Raw genomic sequence first — 9,058 nt, 5'->3', positions numbered from 1 at the left:
GGCCTTCATGGTGAGAAAAAGAGAAGAAATTCTGCTGTTAAAAAACCCAAAACTGTTGAGTGTGACCGTTTGTGTTATATATTTTAAGTACAACACTCTTGTGAAATAATTGCCAAATGAAATATTTCCTGGGTATGTATGTATATGTATATGCCCATGAAGTAATTGAAACGTGATTTTGTTGCCAATAAAACATTTGAAAACATGCTTCCTGCTGAACGTCCTTAGTGAACGGAAGAACATTTTGTCTTGCAGGTTACAAATCAGCGTTGTACACACGGACACCGTGACCATGAACCCTGAATGTCCGCCAGGCCTCCTTCAGCCCCGGAAGGCGGAGCTGAGGTCAAGGTCAGAGCAGAGGTCTTCTCTCAGAGCCCCAGAGGCAGGCAGCCTTAGAGACCGACTCCCAGCTGGCTGGCTCCTGAGATTGGATCTCTCTCCGGCTTAGTTCCCGCCTCCTGGGGGGCGCTGGAGGGGGCGGTGGGTAAGCAGGTGACGAGCTGTGCCTGTCCTAGGAGGGGCATTCCAGGATTTTCACAGAAAGCGCTGCGAGGTTTCTCTGCTCTGTGATTCCAGGAAAGTGACGTTTCCACTTGATTTTTTCCTTGGACTCTGAACCTAACTTTTGGTTTTTATTTTTTGTGTTCTCATCGAGGGTGACCCTTTGGAAGAGGTGGTCTGCAGAAAGCATCATCATATACAAATACAGAACGACCCGCCATCATCCTGCCCAACCCTGAGACATTCATCACCACTTCCCGGGTGTACCTCAAGGGGTCTGCCCTTAGGGGACAGGTGGGAGAACATGTCCAGAGGTGAGAGCCCTGGTCCAGAGACTAGGACTCTGTGGGCACGTGACGTCCCCATCAGTTAGGTGACCATCTGATCAGCTTTGCATTATAACATCTTATCTAGGAATGTACCCCAAAAAGCCTGACTCCCCCAAAACAAATATTCACGCCAAAAAGCTGTCAAAAGAAATGTCGCTCGTGACACAAAGATGAGCCCAGCCAGGACCTAGAAGTCTTCATTACCCAGGAAGCCTGCAAGCTCTGTCAGCTAAAAGGTGACTGGTGCTTTGGCTGCAGGGACACTCCCAGCTCTTCTTCCCTCCCCAGACAGATAGCACCAGCTGGTCCGTGTTGCCATGGAGATAGCAGCTGTTGGTGCCGTTAGTACAGTGACACACATTCCCTTTGAGCAACAGGCGACTTAACAACAGCTGCAGGAAGCTTAGGCTCATTGTGTAAGGGGAAGCTTTACTAAGAGCGGAGTCCCTGTTGGTGCAAATGGTGACCAAAAGGTTGGTGGTTCAGGCCCACCCAGAGGTACCTCAGAAGAAAGGCCTGGTGGTCTCCTTCAGAAAAACAGCCATTGAGAAGCTCCATGGACAAATCCAAACTCCCTTAGGGACCAAACTACTGGGCTGAGGGCTGTGGGGACCGTGGTCTCAGGGAACACCTAGCTCAATTGGCATAACATAGCTTATAAAGGAAATGTTCTGTGTTCTACTGTGGTGAGCAGCGTCTGGGGTCTTAACAGCCTGTGAGCAGCCATCTAAGATACTCCACAGGTCTTACGCCTTCAGGAGCAAGGGAAGACGAAAGCTAAAGACCAAAGGACTAATGGACCACATCTACCACGGCCTCCACCAGACGGAGTCCAGCACAACTAGATGGTGCCCAGCTACCACCGCTGACTGCTCTGACAGGGATCACAGTAGAGGGTCCCAGACAGAGCTGGGGAAAATGTAGAACAAGATTCTAACTCACAAAAAAGACCAGACTTACCAGACAGAGACTGGAGAAACCCTGAGAGTATGGCCCCGGACACCCTTTAGGCTCAGTAATGAAGTCACCACAGAGTTCATCTTTTAGCCTAAGCTTAGACAGACCCACAGGACAAAGCGAGACTATAGGGTCACACCAGCCCAGGGGAGAGGACCAGAAGGCAGGAGGGGCAGGAAAGCTGGTAATAGGGAGCCCAAGGTCGAGAAGGGAAGGTGTTGACATGTCACAGGGGTGGTAACCAATGTTGTAAAACAGTGTGTGTACCAACTGGTTAATGAAAAGTTAGTTCTGTAAACCTTCCTCTAAAGTACAATTTTAAAAAAAAGAAGAAAAAAAGTCGGCCATTGAAAACCCCACGGAGCCCAGTTCCGCTCTGACACACGTCGGGTTGCTGGGAGTTGGAGTTGACTCGCTGGCACCTGGCTCTGGTTTTTCACTCAGTAAATTTGTGTTGTGACTTCGTTCTGTTCCCCAGTCACCACTCCTCCACGTAGGTCAGAGGTTGAAAAATGGCCACCTGCAGACCACGGCCTGTTCTCAGACCTGCTTCCCTTGGCCTGTGTACCTAGTTTTTGGCTCACTTCATCTGAATCAGTTGCCAGCATTTAAAAACCGAGAGATTTTACAGAAGCCCCGGCTTCTAGCAGCTCTCCAAGTGGGTCTGCACTATATGCCGCCACTGTGTGTTAGGCACTGTCCCGTGGGTGTTCTTGTTGAATGGTCATGCCATCCCCAGAGGCAGGTGCCCCCATTTCACAGGTGAGTAAACTGAGGCTAAGAACGAGTAAGTGGCTTGCTCAGGGCCCTCACAGTGAGCAGAGCCGGGCCTGGAAGCCAAGCACTTGGGCTGCAGAACCCACATCCCTCTTGGGCTGCATGTGCCCTCCCAGTTCCCGAGCTGGAAGCCCACACCCGCTCTTCCTCTTGGCTCTCTGCAGAGCCCCTCCCATTCTCAGCCTCTCTTCTTTGCCTTCTGTTTTTATTTTTTGTTGTTAATATACACAGTAGAATATACACCAACAATGTCTGTACAGTTAATGACGTTGATTACATTCTTTGAGTTGTGCAACTGTTCTCACACTCCTTTTCTGAGTTGTTCTTCCACCATTAACATAGACTTACTGCCCCCTAAACTTCCTGTCGTACCTTGCAAATTAGCGTTGTCCATTTCATCCCATATAGATCTGCAAAAAAGCACAATGCTCAAGGCAGACATTCTTTACTAGTTAAACTACAACTATTGTTTGGTTTTAAGAAGACTTCAGGGACTATTTTTGGTTTAAGGTTTAAAGATTATCTCAGGGCAGTAGTTTCAGGGGTTTGTCCAACCTCCACAGCTCCAGAAAATCTGGATTCCATGAGATTTTGAAATTCTGTTTTGCATTTTCCCCCTTTTGATCAGTAACGGTAGCCAGATACCATCCAGGTCTGGTCTCATGGCACATCCTCTTGCTCTTGGGAAACATTGCTTGCCCTGAAGGCTCTGTGTTCCCTGGGCCCTCCCTCCTGCCTGTCCTGACCTGGAACTGGGTAGTGGTCCTCCTGCTCTTCATGGGACTTCCTGAACACGCCCTGTCCTCTCTACAAACTGCTGGCTTTGACTCTCAGGGCACCAGACTCTCTGACCCTCTGTCTTGTCCTCAGTCCTTGGAGGTTTTACTTCCCTCCAGCATTTTCCCTATCGGAATCCTTGGCGATTTCAGTCTGTCCTTGTAAGTGCCCTGGCAGCATCCATCCTTCCAGAGACTGTTGTCATGAGCTGCCGTTGAGTCAGCCCCGACTGACGATGAGCCCATGCACGGCAGGACAAAATGCTGCCCGGTCCTGTGCTATCCCTGTGATGGGTCGTGAGTCGGACCGCTGTGATCCAGAGGGGTTTTTGTTTTTAATAATACCCAATTGTGTTTTTGGTGAAGGTTTACACAACAAATTAGGTTTCCCTTTGACAATTTCCACACAAATTGATCAGTGACATTAGTTACATCTTTCACATTGTGTCAGTGTTCTCAGTTGTGTTCTGGTTTTCCATTTCCAGCACTCTGGCTTCCCTGCCCCCATCCGTAGGGTTTTCTGTGGCTGATTTCCTGAAGCCGATCACCAGGCGTTTCTTCCTAGTCCGTCTTAGTCTGGAAGCTCCGCTAAACCTGCTCAGCATCGTAGCAGCACGCAGGCCTCCGCTGACAGATGGGCGATAGATGCATGAGGTCCGTGGAATTGAACCTGGGTCTCCCACGTGGAGGGCGAGAATTCTACCCCTGGACCGCCACTGCCCCTTCCCAGATACACTGCCATCTTTCCAAATACAGGCTTCCGTGCTCCTGGACATCTCCTTCAGCCCCTCGCTCGCCCCTTGCCCAGTGCTCGGCAGACCACAGCCTGCAGCCTGGCCTTGTGCAGCCCCTGAGCTGAGGCTTTGTAAAGGGTTATAGAAAACGGAAGCAAAATGTGCAAAAGAAAATGCAGCAGAGATTGTACATGGCCTGCCAGGAATATTTACCATCTGGCCCTTGATGGGAAAGTTTGCTGACCCTGCTTTAGACAGATGGTGCCTAGGTGGCGCAAATGGTTTGCGCTCAACTGCTAGCCTAAAGGTCGGCAGTTCCGCCTCAGCCCGCAGCACCACAGGGAGAGGACCTGGCAACCTGCTTCCGTAAAGATGACAGCCGGTCAAGGCCTGTGGAGCACAGTTCTGTGTCAGGGCGCACGGGTCGCCCTGAGTCGGAACCGACTCGGCAGCAGTGGGCGAAAACCACGTTAGATCAGTGGCTGCAGCTTGTCTGTAGCCCCTCTGAGCACCGCCTCCTGGTTTGCCTTTTTGGCTCCCCTGCGCCAGTCCTTTGTACCACGAGGACCTCCAGCCCACCTTCTCCCAGTTTTTCTGGAGCCCGAGTGGCACAAATGGTAAAGTACTCCGCTACTAACCAAAAAGTTGGTTTGAACCCATACAGAGGTACCTTGGAAGAAAGTCTTGGCTCCCTACTGGAAAACCAGCCACTGAAAACCCTGTGGAGCTCAGCTCTGACGCACGTGGGCGCTCCATGAGCTGGAGCGGACTCGCCGGCAGCTGGTTTGGTTTTTGTTCTGTTGCAGTTCACCCCTCATTGTCTTCCCTGCATCTGTGTCAGTTTCCACTGGCTGCTGTGACGGATTTCCACAAATTTAGTGGCAATAAAAGACAAGTTTACCAATGTCACAAAACAGTTTGTGTATAAGTTTTTGAATGACAAACTAATTTGTGCTGTAAACTTTCACCTAAAACACAATAAAATTAAAATAAAAAAATAAACACAAATGTATTATTTCACAGTTCTGGAGACCAGAAGCCCAAAACCAGTCTCACTGGGCTAAAGTCAGGAGGCCTGGTGGTGCAGTGGTTAAGTGCTTGGCTCCTAACAAAAAGGTGGGCAATTGGCACCCTCCAGCTGCTCCTCAGAGGAAAGACGTGGCAGTCTGCTTCCTTAAGGATTACGGCTTTGGAAACCTTATGGGGCAGCTCTGCTCTGTCCTGTAGGGTTGCTGTAAGTCGGAAATGACTTGACGGCAGTGGGTTTTGGTGGGCTAAAGTCAAGGTGTGGGCAAGGCTGGTTCTGTCTGGAAGCTCCAGGGGAGGATTGGTTTCTTGCTTCTTCCACCTTGTAGAGGCCTCTGTATTCCTTGAGACATCGCCCCAGGCTCTGCTACCCTTGTCACATCTCTCTCTCAGCCTTATAAGGAACTGTGATTACATCAAGGCTCCTGGGTGGCACAAACACTTTGCACTCAACTACTGACCTAAAAGTTGGCTGTTTGAATCCACCCAGTCGCACTGCTGAAGAAAGGCCTGGCGGTCAGTTTCCGTAAAGATCATAACCTGGAAAACCCTGTGGAGCACAGCTGTACTCTGTCACATGCGGTCGCTATGAGTCGGGGTCAGCTTGGCAGCAGTGGGTTTCTGTGTGTGTGTGTGGTTACATCAGGCCCATCCAGATAATCCAGGGGAATCTCAAGATTCTTAATCTCATCTACAAAGTCCCATTTGCCACGCAAGGTACGTGTTCACAGGTTCTGGGGACTAGGGTGTGAACATCTTTGGGTGGCCATTATTCTGCCGACCACAACCTCCTTTGCGAAAATCCCACAAGAGTTTGTTGCCGTCAATTCCTTGCCTGCCTCCTCAACTCCCTTGGCTAGTTGGCCTGCCGATCAACTTCCAAAAATCAGCCAGTCAAAACCGTGTGGATCATAACAGATTGGCACCTGATCGTGGGGATGGTGGTGCAGGACCAGGTGACTCCAGCTCTCAGGCCCGCTCTGCACCTGCCCCTGTGTTGCTGAACCCAGAGAGAACTGCCGGTCTCATTTTAGTTCAAGTTCACAGCCATAGCCACAGGTGGGCCCCACGGGCTTTCTGGTGGCTGTGGCTGCCTCCCTGGTTCCCGTACTTCTCCACTCTGCCTCCTCTCAGGCGTCCCATCCCTCTGCCTCCCTCCGCATGCCCTGCTCTTGCCTTTTTTCCAATTTCATGGAGAAAATCAAGGTCTTCTCAATAAGAGAAGGTCCCTGAAGCCCCCCACCACTACCACCTGCATGTGTGCCCAGCGCTCTGGCTCCCCTCCTGTTTCCTGGCAAAGGCCACCCCTCCACTTAGGGACTAGATTGCACCCCTCTGTGCTACCAGAGAACAGCTCTCCCGACCAGTTCCTCCCAGTGTCTTGGCTCTTTAATGGCTCCTTGGGATGCTGGTGAGGGTGTTCACATCTTACACTCTCTTGGCTAACATTTCCCCTTCTTGTCTTCCATTTGTAGCAGGGAGTCCCTGGGTGGCACAAACAGTGAAGGTGCTTGGCTGCTAACTGGAAGGTTGGTGGTTCAAATCCACCCAGAGGCACCTTGCAAGAAAGGCCTGGCAATCTACTTCTGAAAGACTAGCCATTGAAAACCCTGTGGAGCACAGTTCTCTGACATACACACGGTTGCTGTGAGTTGAGGCTGACTCCTTATCAACTAGTGTGATTTATTTACAGCAAAACATGAAAGCAGTTTTCCTTGCTGCCGACAGTCCGTCTCCTCCCATTCTTGGTGCAATGGTTAAGTGTTTGGCTGCCAACTGAAAGGTTGGCAGTTCGAACCCATTAGTGGCTCCACAGGAGAAAGACCCGGTGATCTGCTCCTGTAGAGATTACAGCCTAGGAACCCCTATGGGGCCGTCTACTCTGTCCCATGGGGCCACTATGAGTCAGAATTGACTCAGTGACAAACACCACCAAAATTCTCTCTTAAGCTCACCATGGCCAGACTCAACCCCCTCTGCTGCACGGAGGGCTTGGTCATTACGGTGCCCCGGGACCCCCACTGGCCACTTCTCATTCCTCAGCCCCAGCCAGCAGTCTTGCCCATGTCCATTGTCCCCTCCTGGCTTCACTTGGCTTCCAGAGCCCCACGCCGCCTGCCCCCCACTTGCCATTGCTGCTGAACCTTCCCAGTCACTTCTGCTGCTCCCCTCCCCCCTCAGTTATTGCTGAAGGACCCTGGCTCAGGCCTTGAGCCTCTTCTCTGTTCAAAGCACACTCTCACTTGTAGATCTCACCCATTCTTGAGGCTTTAAAATATCACCTGTTTTGGTCTGTATTCACCTGGAGCAACAGAGGAAGGAGGGGAGTCAGGAATGGGAGGAGGACAGGGAATGTGTGGCTAATTGCTTCCACGAACAACTGCCTCCCTTGCCACGAGACCAGAAGAACTGGATGGTGCCCGGCTACCATTACCGAACATTTCCATCAAAGATTCTGTAGAAGAATCCTGATCAAAAGGGGAAAAATGCAGAACAGAATTACAAATTCTAATAAGATCTAGACTTTCTGGAGCCATGAAGGCTGGATGAACCCCCAAAACTATTGCCCTGAGACAGTCTTTAAACCTTAAACCAAAAATATCCACTAAAGTCTTTCTTAAGCCAAACAACAGTTTAAATTAGTAAAGAATGTTTGCTGTGAGCATTTTGCTTCTTTGAAGAACTATATGGGATCTAACTGACAATAGCAACTCGAAAGCTTAAATAGGAAACTGAGGGGGCAGTGAGTTTATGTTAAAGGGGGAGGAAAAATTTGAAAGGGAGGGTGAGAACAATTGCACAACTTGAATGTAATCAATGTCAGCGCACCGTACACGTGGAAATTGTTGAATGGGTATACGTTCTGGTGTGTATATTCTCAACAAGAGCAACAAATAAAAAAATTAAGCAGCTGCAGAAGGCCACAGAGCAAAGGCCCAGAACCGGCAAGTCCACTGAGACAGGAGGTGGAGTAGCGGTTGCCTAGGAGTTGGGGGTGGGGGTTGGGGACTGACGATGACGGGGAACGACAGTCAGCAGAGCTTCCAGACTCAGACAGACCAGGAAAAAAGGCCTGACGATCTGCTTCCAAAACCAGCTAATAAAAACCATATGGATCAAAACAGCCCAATCCACAGCCAATCGGGGATGTGGCGGGACGGGTCAGCGTTTTGTTCCCTTGTGCATGGAGTCACCATGAGTGGGGGCCGACTTGGCAGCGAACAACAAAACAGATGTGTGAGTGGGAGGGGGAATGCAAAAGCCGTGGGGGCGGTTTGAGGAAGGGACAGATGAGGTCCCCCAGGCCGGAGGCCGTCAGAGTATTTCTTGCAGCTCAAACCACGCAGGCACCCTCTTTGCCCGTCGACAGGACAAGCATCCTGGCATCATGGGGCCAGAAGATCCGAGGTACTCGCCGTACCTGTCACAGAACATTTCTGGCCCCCAGGTCTCAGCCCACGTGTGAGAAAGCTTGATCGGTCTTTGCCAGCCAGGACTCCAGCCTCAGCAGGTGCGATGTTGACGGAGGTTTTCCCGGGTGTCCCAGATGCGCCCTAGGGGGGAGTCCTTAGAGCCCCCGTGTCCCATCCTCCACCACCAGGGCACTGCTGCCAGGCACTGTCACCTTCACAAAGGCTTTCTGCCCCACCCACCTGCAGGCTCGTTAGCCTGGTATCTGGAATCCAAGGCAATTAGAGACAGAACTGGCTGTGCGGGTTTTCAGGGAGTCACGAGGTCAGGAGGCCACAGCTTTCAAAAGGACCCAGGAAAGGGCTTTTAGCGGGTGAGCTTCCTGTTTGCAGAAGTGGAGCAGAGAAGTGAGGCAACCAGCAGTGACACCGCCCCCACCGTTGGCGGAAGCTGGAGAAGGGGTGGGTCTCTCGCCCTTCGGACCTGGTGTGGGGGATCTTGGGCAGGAGCCGCTCTGCTGGTTGACTCAGCTGCTTCCCCGAAC

The 9,058-nt window shown here is 51.1% G+C and overlaps 1 protein-coding gene across 16 annotated transcripts in view; it reads left to right on the top strand.

Annotated features, from left to right (window-relative positions):
* The window catches only part of ZFR2 (zinc finger RNA binding protein 2), a 64,017-nt gene that overhangs the window by 10,456 nt on the left and 44,503 nt on the right, over window positions 1–9,058 (top strand). For 3 of the 16 annotated variants that reach the window (XR_007516417.1, XR_007516419.1, XR_007516418.1), the window contains exon 3: window positions 256–5,048. The exons of 8 other annotated variants lie outside the window; for them this stretch is intronic. The gene's annotated coding sequence lies outside the window, so the exon portion shown is untranslated. Of the gene's footprint in view, window positions 1–255; window positions 5,049–9,058 lie in introns of those variants that run through there. 5 more of the 16 variants (XR_007516421.1, XR_007516422.1, XR_007516416.1 and 2 more) reach the window with 5 other exon arrangements.

The sequence above is a fragment of the Elephas maximus genome, chromosome 3 (genome assembly GCF_024166365.1).
Source record: "Elephas maximus indicus isolate mEleMax1 chromosome 3, mEleMax1 primary haplotype, whole genome shotgun sequence".
In the NCBI taxonomy this organism is placed as follows: Eukaryota; Metazoa; Chordata; class Mammalia; order Proboscidea; family Elephantidae; genus Elephas; species Elephas maximus.
Note: the sequence above shows the minus strand (reverse complement) of the source record. Positions and strands in the feature narration are given on the sequence as shown.